The sequence below is a fragment of the Sycon ciliatum genome, chromosome 5 (assembly GCF_964019385.1).
Source record: "Sycon ciliatum chromosome 5, ocSycCili1.1, whole genome shotgun sequence".
Lineage (NCBI taxonomy): Eukaryota > Metazoa > Porifera > Calcarea > Leucosolenida > Sycettidae > Sycon > Sycon ciliatum.
Window position 1 is genome coordinate 19,633,707 of NC_088647.1, and position 11,786 is coordinate 19,645,492.

The window sequence follows — 11,786 nt, forward strand, 5'->3', positions numbered from 1 at the left end:
TCAGTGATTAGAGCATCGCTGGCCTCAAGCGAAGGTCCCTGGTTCGAATCCTGGTGGTGACAGTCAATTTTTTCTTCAGACCTTTCCCGTTTGTGCCTTTCCCTCTAACCAGTGAATATTACTGTTAGCTTCGTACTTTGAGTGATTATCACTTACAGTTACATATACAATGTACTTGATAATTTCTTAGCGCATGAAAATCGGAGTCAGTACCACAATATTCCTCCCTCACTATATGAGTCTAGATACTTTGAATGTGGAACAGGGTCCAGGACAGGATCGTCTGCTCTATCCGAATTATGGCCTGGTTGCAATTTGTCTATTTACCAGCAGGTACATCGCACCAGGGAGTCATAGCACCTACACTGTAGAAGGACTACACAATACTTTATAGAATTTTGGTTCAGGATTTGGAGGTTCTCCGTGATCTGCGCAACCCGCGATCACGGCCTTGACCTACTGACCCTGAGAGCGGCCCAGGTTAGCAATACCATGTACGAGCGTGTATAGATCTGCCCAATGGTGCCCCAAGGGTGGCTGAAACAGGAACCCCTGGGTCGAACCCCATGTCATTTAGCTTTACAGTCGCCTGTGCCGTCTACCTAGATGCTACAACTCCCTGCGTTGCACCCAGTAAATGCAGCACATCAAGTATACAGCCATGTAGTGTTGGTTGTCACCTGTTCTGATCGTGTGATATCACAAACAATCTTCTACGGTTCATTCATTTTTAACCTGGCACGTTAGGGGCCGTCCATAATTATCTATCTTTAACAGATTGAGTATCTTTGAAACGAGAAAAAAAATCGTTCATGGGCGGGTGGGTCAAGATGGGTTTCGTAATGAAAAATATTGATAGCTGAAACACTAGTCCATTCCAGCTATTTTTCGTTGAGGGGTGAGTAGGTGGGGGTGGGGGACGGTCACAAGTTACTCATAACTAAACTTTTCATTTCGTGAAAATTATCGATAATGCCGGGTCCATAATTGTCGATCTTTTACACGAAGAGAAAAAGTTTCGTTTGTGGGTGGGTCAAGGGGAGTTTCGTTTCGAAAAAATATTGATATTACAGACATCAATCGGGGGGGGGGGGGGGGGGGGGGGTGGAGGAGGGTCCTTCTTTCATTTCGTGAAAATTATGGATAATGCTGGATGGCTCCTTTAGTCTATGCAATAAAATAGTTGTTTTCTTCACACAGTACCGTAAAGTTTAAACAATATCCGGCCATGTTTGTACCGAACATTTTTTCGAAAGGTAATTTCTCAAATGTTGCCTTGAGTACGACGTTCTCAGCAACATAGCGGGCCAGTTTCAAATAATTGGACTGCAAACTTGCATCGCTGGTTGTTGCAGCTCCATCACAGGTCGTATCACGGGAAATTGAGTCCAGCTTCACTTCTAGGTTGGGTGACACGTGATGGGCATCACTTCCTGCATGCTGGTGCATGTGACTCAAGAGCTCTGGCTGGCAAGCAGTTTTAGACTGCAGGTGCAATACAAGATTTTTCTGCGATGTGCTATGCATTGTGCATTGCATTTCTCGAGAGACACTTCACGCTATGTGAAAAATAGAATTTCGCTCAATGTGGTATTGTGCATCATGCAGTGCAACTTTCCCACAAAACTGGACTCAAAGCACCTTATAGCTAGCTGTGGTTCACAGCAAAGATTTTCCTATTTGCGACTCTTGGTTTAATAGGTGCAGTAGCATGCATGTGCCTGGTGATATTGTTGCAATGGATCATAGTGAGGGCGTAGCAGTACTTGTGCACTGATAGTTGGTAATGGCATGAGTACATAACCAAGAGTGGGCAACTCGATGATCCCTCTGCCCAAGGCAGAAAGTTTCATCACTTCGGTTTTTGTGGGCCATTGGGCTCATTAATACCATCATGCGTAGCCAGAGATCAAAACTTGTACATCACAGCTACGGTAGTTGAAGCAGAACAATGAACTGTGGATCCATGCCTACTGAACCTGATGAAACACTCTATCTACATGGCACATGTAGAAATATATGCGCGCTTGCTCATAATCATTGGATTTCGAAGCCGATCGCACCTTATGTTAGTAGTTGCACATTCTTAGCAGTTATGTAGTTTGATAATAACGTTACGATAGATTATCAATACTGGTGGAAACGTTATGCTGGTTGCACATTTTGTACCTGGTGTGCCATGATCAGGCATGCTAATCCATCGGATATTAGCAAGTTTGCCTGCCTGCTGGGTGTTGTATCTTAGCTTCACTGTACTACAAATACGATAGGCTTAGTTTTCCTAAATTGCTTCTTTATAACATCCAGTTTGTTTTGCTGCAATCTTTTCACGTGTTTTGCAGGATTGTAGCCAAGGGTGAATACCATTATCATGAGCGAAGGTCTCTGAGAACTCATGTCTGAAGGCTGGTCATGTTGGCCCAACGATGACTTTCATTGCCTGTATCCGCCACCTTCATACTGGAATGAACTGGAACATGTTCACTCTCTGTTTCTCATGTGGAAGGACGGAACAGATTGTTTGTCTGTCTCTGTGGATCACCGAAGGCTGAACAGTACAGTTGGAAGAATATTGGATCTCACGAAGTGACTGAATCTGAAGCGGCTGACATGCATCTGCACAGCGCTTTCTTTCTGAGATTTGCTTCAAGGCAGGTTATTGTGTACAATTTTGTCCACAGTATTCCTATATTTGCCAAACGTATTTCTCTGATAGTATTGTGACTACACACGCGCAATGATCTCTCCGTCATCAGTCTTTCGCAATGATGTGGCTCACTGACGACAGCATGCATAGCCATAGATCAAATGAGCAGCTGAGGTAGTTGAATCAGAAGAATGGATCAATGCATCCTGAACCTGGTGTACTGCCTATATGCACCCTCAGTAGTATTTGTAACGTGTTAACTATGAAGTATCAACATTGCTTCTCTTCTATGTGGGTGGTGTGAGTGAATGTCAGATGGTCTGTACTGCCATGGCCGATGGTGTTCACTGGAAGATGTTGGGTTGGACCATTGTGCCCTCTTGCAATATGCTGTTGCAGCCTGAAGGCAATGGAAAAGTGCGAATGCTGATCTGCTTTCAAGCGTAGAATGTTACATTATGTGCATTACATATTTGCATAATTATGTTTTGTACTGGAGTGTGAATGTGCGGCAAGGGCATGCACATGTAAGTATATCGCACTGCAAACAGCCTAAGAGTTCACGCGGTGTGTGATAAGTACACTTTTGGAAAGTGCGTGCACAGTCGAATCATGTAATGTTAAAACAGCCTTCGTGCTCCTCCCTGAATGGCTGCACAAGTAGAAATCTCCGTCTTCCTTTGCTTCTTTTTGCTTGAGCTGGCATGGTGGTCGTAGAGTTGGAAATTGTCAAGTATGATAACCATCGTTGTTTGGTCTGGAGACAAGAATGCATTTGGATATTTGTCCCAGGACTGCATGGCTTCCCAAACTGCATGTTGAATGCCATAGATGATTATTGTTCGGTTCAAGAAAGGACTCGTGGGTCTGAATGGCTATTGTGAGCTCTCGCTAGTCCATTTCCATAGCACTTGCTCTGGATTCACTCGCTGGAATATTCTCCAGTATAGAACAAGAAGTTTAGAAAACCTGGTGATATTAGTATGTTATACTAGTTTCTCCGCACTGTACCGCAGCTTTTGTTATCACACACATGCGGGTTATATAGTTTATCTACAATCCAGCATGATGTTCTTCCAAGAACGCCCCCGACCTAGGCCCTCGGAACGACGTTCTTTGGTGTGCAACATCACTTATAGTTCTAAATCTTAGAATTACCGGTAAGCGCAGGATTTTAGTGATCACGGTTCCAAATGCATGTCATTGCACTCCACCTTTGGGATTTATTAAGAGCTGCATGCATGCCAAAGCTTGTCATAAAAGAAGAGCGGACTTAAATAGGCATCTTGTACGCATGATTTCTAACATGTAACATCCCTGCCGAAGAGCGTTCTTCCATACTACAGTAGAGTCGAGCGTCCAAGAACGTTGTGTCCAAGAGGTTAGCCTGGGGTGTTCTTATTTTTCAGCCATCTGGCTGCGTTCTTGTAGCATGTTCTTAGAAACAATCATGTTAGGATCATAATTATGTATCCCGAAAGCTACCGGAAAACCAACACCGCCATTCTTTTAAACTTAAGGCGGTGGTGTTCTTAGCATTTCAGGCTGGACATTCTTGGGCAACACGTTCTTCGGCGCCTGACTCTACTGTAGTACTGTACATGAAATACAGCTGCTACAACTGTAGTAATATAGAATGCTGATTATCCGAATGATTGATTGTCCGAACTGCTCAGGCTGCATGGCAGCAGGCTGTCATCAACATGCATCCCATGATAATTTCGAGGAGCTGGAGTGTGTGCCAAAAAGAATGAGAAATGAAAGTATGCATGAGGAAATGAGTATGCTTTAGATGAGTGTTTTCCCACGCCCTTATCCGAACATACATGCACTCGATCGCCATAACCCCTGGCACACAGCACACAGCTTCAGAACCTGACAGAGTATGATATGGGTATGTCACAAGTACTCCCAGGTCCCGAAGCTTTCGTCTCAACAAAGGATCATAATCGACGACTTGTAATGAACTACATTTTGGTGGTATAAAACCGTACTTGTTTACGAATGAGTTTAAAAGCATGAGAACTATCCACAGCAGACATTCTCACTGTTCGGAGTTGCCAAAAAAGTGGTGCATGTACAAATCAGGGATGGGTACAATACAGTGTACCAACATCTGAGGTGAGTCTATCAGGAAAGTGAATGTCGTCCACTCTATAAAATGGGGTCCCTCAAGAAAGATGGGATTTTGCAGCCATGGACGTTTCCAGCCAGGTGACTGTATATACAGTGATCTAAGTTATGCAAAGCTTGACATGAATGATTGGCTGGACACGTCGAAGAGAAGGAAGAGAGAAGCAGACCAACCTTACACCAGCTGAGTGTAGTGGCCCAAAACAACAAACTAATTCTGTGTGGCCTTAGAGGAGCTGGGCAAGATGTGTACAGTGAATTAAACAATACAGTAAACGTGGAAGAAGAAGTGACAAGACTGAGTATGATACACTGTGCCAGCACAGTGCACATACTAGTGCAACTGTTGGTGTAGTTACAGTTAGCCCACACAAGCAGGTCACTCGATTGTAGATACACAGAGCGCATTCTACATCATACAAAACATGTTGAGCTAGGCAGCAGTGGCTGGCATTTACCGACATGCACCAATGCCAATGCGCGGCTTGAGCAAATATTACAAGCCTCAGAACACCCATACGCCATTTTAGAGACAGAACAAGGCGATGAGTAAGCACCAAAGGATTATATGAATAGCGGCCAGGCAATAATTCAGACCACTGCTGCTAATCAAGGACTAGTTCCTAGTACTAGTATGTTGTCAGTGTACCCTGAAACGATGCAATCACAGCGAACGTGATACATGCACATCATGTTGCCTGGTTCTTGGTTAAAAGTTGTATCCTCAATGCTTGAGGTTTGTGGGGTCCCTCCAGCTTCTCAGAGTCCTGCACAAAAAAGATAAAAGCAAGTGCAGGTAGAATAGTAAGCTCACATAAAACCTCTTCGTCTTGCTAACAAATTTCGTGATTAAATCCACAGCATGGGAACGAAGCTACAGGAAAAAAGTTCAACCATAATAATGCAAAAAGGCAACTTTAGCTAATCATATTTTTGGCAGCAACACTATACTGTTTGTATAGGAGAGTTGGCTTGGTGCATTCATGCCAAATGAACTCCCTATAGTATTGTATTACTGTACTTCATCATTTTACTTGAGCATTCATTCCCAGTAGCCCTAATGTCTTCTAACAGAGTGCGCAAGGTACTGCATATTCGGCGCATATTTTATTTTCGGCTAATATCGGCCTATGCATTTTTAATTCGGAAAGTGGTGGACATCACGCAACTGAATTGTAAATAAAAGGAGGTTTGTCAACTGACAACCGCATACTTTTTCGACATCACTAATAAAAGAATTTTGCGTCCAGCGCATGCGCCAGGAGTGAATAGCAACTGAATAGAGCGGTTGTCATTTATTTACTAGAGGAAACGCAAAAGGTAACAAGATTACGTAACCAAAGGTGAGAAGGCACTGAACGAACTGTCAACCTACGAATACAACCTCAGTGCAACAACGTGCTCTTTCTGCTTACACAAGCAGAAAGAGAAAGAGCATGTTGTTGCACTGAGGTTGTATTCGTAGGTTGACACTTCGTTCAGTGCCTTCTCCACTTTTATGTACTGGGCATTTGTAGCCTAAAATTTGTTTCGCAAGGTTCAATGTGACAGTGTATACACTATACAGGCATCAGCAGTACAGGCTGAAATTTCAATGTGGCCGAGATGTGTTTTTGCCCTGGGGAGGCTGCAATTTAAAAGCGTCGAAAATTTGCATACTTTACAACACAGTACTGAGCATGCGGTGAGCTGATGATGAAATGAATTGGAGGTACTAATAATGCTAAGGGATTCGGGGGCGCATCAAAGGGGTCAGCACCAAGGAATGGGATAGATTTGTGCCCAGTTCGGGTATGTATTTTGGGTATAGAACGGAAATTATTGGCTAAGCCTCGGGCGACTCCTACCAGTATTGCCACCAATGGCCCATGGCTACTGATCTCTGTGATAGAAATGAGACGTGTATGTGAAACCAAAATATGGCTTTTCAAGATGTACTGTAAGACATGCTGTTATAACGAGTCGCAAATTTAACGATTGTCCAAAATTCATAGGTTAACGAGAAGATATGTTAACAATCTTGCAGTATTCTGCCATATCCACACACAGCATATATGAAGCAGTACGGCCTCAACGGATCTATTATAACGAAGAAATGTCATCCGTTAAAACGTTAGATTTGCTTCCTCGTTATATAATATATACTGTAAGACATGATTGTATATTATAAAATCATGTCTTACAGTACATATGTGCATTTTGTGAAGATCTGATGTAAGTCATTAGGGACACCTTGTTGGGTCTTGCCAACATTCAATTATTATGATGTTCATATCTATGCAATAACGTTAATGGAATCATCAGCAAGAATCAATAACCCCAAGAGTATGCAGCTTTGCACATGGAGTCTGCCACAACACGTTTACCAAAGTACATGAACCTAGACACGAGCTGAGGAATCAGCTGAGCTACTACATCATTTATGATCTGCTATAGTTTCCAGTCTCCACGGAGGTTTTTCTTGGAGACGTCGAATCTACAGTATTAGGTGTGAAACTGTTGTACTAAACCGCAGGAGATAGACTCTATTCAGCTCGGACAACATTTCACAAGCACGCCGATCAAAGCTTGCTACACTCCCGTTTAGTCAACTTAACGGCCCAAATAATGCTTGGGTCATGAACTCATCGCTGTTGGTCTTTCGAGGGTGCCTGACAATGGCTGTTAGTGCACAGCACCAGCCGGGCCAAATGACAAGATCAGAGACATAGATCTTCCTAGTTCAATTGCTGAAAGTTGACTTGTGCAAACGTTATGTAGCAAAAGGAACTGTACTATGGCACTACACGCCATTCACAATAATCAAAAATGCCCACTTGACAAAACAGAATTTCATCAACGGAGTCCCAGGATTTTTTCTTCTGTACATATGCATTATGGAGTCATAGCATAAGGGAGACGGCACGGTAGACTTTCAGCCTAAATCATAACGAGGGCCAGCTGGGCAGCTCAAAAGAGAGCTCTATGCACTATTGGCAGAGTGGTATACACGAATAGAGAGTGACCACCCAGTGCATGAAGCTTTTCGTGTCACCCTGGAAAATTTCAAAAATTATTAATGTGGGTTCAACCCTGGGCTGCCAGTGACAGTTGCCCTAACTGCCTTAGGGGCAAGTGCGATACATACATGCTCGCATATAGCATCGCTTGACTGACCCATGCTTGGGGCCAGTGAGTCAAGTCCGCAATCACGAGTTGCATAAACCACAGATCATGTAGAATCTCCATGGATCCAATCTGTGTGTGTGCATGAAGCTTTTCGTGTCACCCTGGAAAATTTCAAAAATTATTAATGTGGGTTCAACCCTGGGCTGCCAGTGACAGTTGCCCTAACTGCCTTAGGGGCAAGTGCGATACATACATGCTCGCATATAGCATCGCTTGACTGACCCATGCTTGGGGCCAGTGAGTCAAGTCCGCAATCACGAGTTGCATAAACCACAGATCATGTAGAATCTCCATGGATCCAATCTGTGTACTGTAAAAGCAGAAATTATCGGTGGTGTAATATTTTCGGAATTCTCCAAAATCGGCGATTCGGTGGAGGGAAATTTTCGGTAATACCCGCTTTCCAGGTAAGGGTGCTAGTACCACTAAGTAGTACCGAAAAAGTTCGGTGCATTTTTTCGGTAAAAATTGTCGGCACCGAAGTTACCGAAAATAAAACACCACTGAAAATTTCCGCTTTTACAGTACATCATTTTGGGTATCATGATCTCGTGTTGTTTCCTTGGGTGCTACGACTCCCTGACATCCATGGAACGGTATGAATTGGGCGATTTCAGCCAATCAGAAGACGTTCTGAGAGGGGTATATTCAACGATACACCCCGCTCAGTTCACAAGGGTCGCGCCAAGAGTGAATATTGGAAGGAGTCTTGGGAAAGTGCCCTGGGAGAAATGGATTGCACCATTCTATACATGTACTGCATTCCCCATAATTTCCTCGTGCTATGTCCTCAGGAAAATATTTAACGTATGCCCTTCATATACTCATGGAATAATCCAAACGTATCTGCAGTCAACCACGGGTATAACAACCCACGGATAGTGACACTATCTTCAGACCTAGTAACAATATAGCCGTATATTTTCAACCCCGTGAATGACGACAACTCCCAAATACCAACACTTTTCTCATGCCCGATCAAGGGTCGTTCGTTACTGGCAAAGTTAGCTGGATATCATGTCATGTAGTCATTATCACTTCAGGCAGGGACAATGAAATACACCCCCCCCCCCTTTCCTGCAGAGGGAACAGTGCTGTGTCCAGGTCCGCATGCAGCATGGAGGTGCTAGTAAGTCACTGGCATTATTTTCTCTTGTGGATCGATGTACAGTGCGTGACAATGCTTCCATAACGTTAGTGGTGGTGGTGGTGGCGGGAGCATACTGCACTGCAGGGCATTACAGCACTGGCATACTATTATTTTCTCTTGCAGACGTGCGTGCCGTGCACGACAATGCTTCTATAGTGGTGGTCACGGTAATGGTAGTGGTGGCGGTGTGGTGGTGGTGGTCACAGTGGTGGTGTGGTGGTGGTGGTGGTGTGGTGGTGGTGGTGGTGTGGTGGTGGTGGTGGTGTGGTGGTGGTGGTGGTGGTGGTGGTGGTGTGGTGGTGGTGGTGGTGTGGTGGTGGGGGCGGTGGTGGTGGCGGTGGTGGTGGCGGTGGTGGTGCTGCTGCTGCTGCTGGTAGTGGTGGCGGCGGTGGTAGTTGCGGTGGTGGGAGCATTCTGCATTGCAGGGCATTAAAGCAAGCTCGATTGTGCATGCATGGTGGCGGTGGGAAAGAGGAGCCAAGGAAAGTGTGTACATATTTTTGTTGAAAGCACGAGAATTCAAAGAAAGCTGGCTGCTTCCTCTATTTCCATGATCGGCCAGTGCCTGCAGCACGAACAGTACATTGTATTACATGTATGTGCATAGACAGACAAATAAACACTAACCTGAGCATGGGTACCGCTTGTATTCGTGGTCAGGAAAGCGAAAGTACGAACGAAGGAGAAGAAGATTGTTGACCATGGCGAACAACTGCATATCCAGAGGGCACACGGCTTGCCAGAATGGGTCGGCTACATCTTCGCTAATTTTCTATCCTAACAACATTCAGCTTCGAGGTCAAGGACGACGGCATTTTTGGAAAGAAATTTCGAATTTTGGAGAAGAAGCTTGCTTTCGGAAAAATGTTCCTTTCACGCAAGGCAGCATGCCAGGTCAGGCGTGTGAACCAGGTGAACTGTGTCGGCAGATCCACGTTTACGTTCCAGGCCGACAGTTTTTTGACCAAGCCGTGAATCGCCCTCGCTCTGACTCCCCCGGCTACGAAGGAGTAATTTTACAACTCTTCAGGCCAGCTACAGGTCTCTGATGCAGAGCTGCAAGTGACGGATATCGGTCATTTGCAGCCACTACTAAGAGCCTCCTGGTCGTTGCAATCTGATACATAATATACCTCGACGCATTGCGCTTGACCCGGGTTGAAATTTCGCCCCGGGTTGATTTCAACCCTCCCCCCAAGGGGAGGGTTGAAATCAACCCGGGTCAAGAAAATCGTACAAACGTACTTCCGTGCGTATCTCGCGCCAGATTTGAACGGCACTGCACATGCAAATTTCGCGCGAACAGATTCACGTGACTACTGTATACGGAACTGTAGATTCGTGTAGAAGTGGACTTTTGGCGGCATATCAGTATTTGACCCGGGTCAACTGTCTGCATGTAAACGCTCACCTCTTTTGTCTATCGTACAGACTTTCAACCCGGGCTGAACTCGACCCGGGTTGAAATTTCTCATGTAAACACAGCCTTATTGTTGTGAAGTGGACCACAAAGACCAGACTGGCCTGGCAAGGAGTGCACCCGTACGGTACGCGATTTACGACTGCCGGATTATGAATTCAAACATGGCTCGTTCACACCACTGGTCTTCTCCTCTTGCGGCGGAATGGGTCCAGAGGCAGACATCGTCGTCAAGCGGATTGCTGATGCTCTGGCTTCTAAGCGCAAGGAGAGCTACAGCAAAGTCGTTTGCTGGATGCGCTGCTGCTTGGCTTTCTCTCTTGCTAGGTCTGCGATCCGGTGCGTTCGAGGATCACGCTCCGTTCGCCGCCGTCACATCAACCTTGTGCCTGTCGACCTCGTCCAGGCTGAGGCTCGCCTTGCTACGCATTAGACTGTCTTCACAGCCATTTTAGCTCCCTCCTTTTTGGACTGTTTTCACAGCCATTGTAGCTTCCTCCGTATAAGACTGTTTTCACAGCCATTTCAGCTCATTTTCTCTCGGTACTAAGCTGTTGACCTTGCACTTGTGTTTATTTTGCCCGTACAAGAGGCTTGGAACCCAATTCAAACGACCCACGTGCCCTTTGCTAGGTTACGACCGATCAGCAGCCTCGGAGAGCGGGCTTTGATATTCCATCAAAGCCCGCTGCCATTGGCAACCTGTACGAGAAAACCATCAAAGCCCGCTGCCATTGGTAACTGTACGACAAAACCATCAAAGCCCTGATCATGCCCAATCTCAGTCTTTTCAAGGTGATCTGGCTATAAGAACAAGAAACCGATAGGGGTGGTGGTCGGGGATGCGGTGGCTCTCAACTTGTGGAGTTGGAAATCTAGCTCCAGTACCGCAGAACTCTCAGCAGTATGCAGCGTGAGCAAGGTGTGTATGGTCGAAGTGAAAATACTTCCGTTAAAAGGGTTGGTTCACATGTCGCCGGTACGCGCCGGGAGGGTTGGTTCACATGTCGCCGGTACGCAACTTGTGGAGTTGGAAATCTAGCTCCAGTACCGCAGAACTCTCAGCAGTATGCAGCGTGAGCAAGGTGTGTATGGTCGAAGTGAAAATACTTCCGTTAAAAGGGTTGGTTCACATGTCGCCGGTACGCGCCGGGAGGGTTGTTTCACATGTCGCCGGTACGCGCCGGGAGTCACCGGCGGTGGGCTTCTTGCAACCTCTCCCGGCGCATTGTGGAGTTGGAAATCTAGCTCCAGTACCGCAGAACTCT

The 11,786-nt window shown here is 45.6% G+C and overlaps 1 long non-coding RNA gene across 1 annotated transcript; it reads right to left on the bottom strand.

Annotated features, from left to right (window-relative positions):
• Nucleotides 1-4,590: 4,590 nt before the first annotated feature.
• LOC135816654 (uncharacterized) lies at nt 4,591-10,168 on the bottom strand. Its single transcript, XR_010553435.1, has 2 exons — nt 9,726-10,168; nt 4,591-5,547 (listed from the first exon to the last, which is right to left on the bottom strand). It is a non-coding gene; the product is annotated as an uncharacterized LOC135816654 (long non-coding RNA).
• Nucleotides 10,169-11,786: the final 1,618 nt, after the last annotated feature.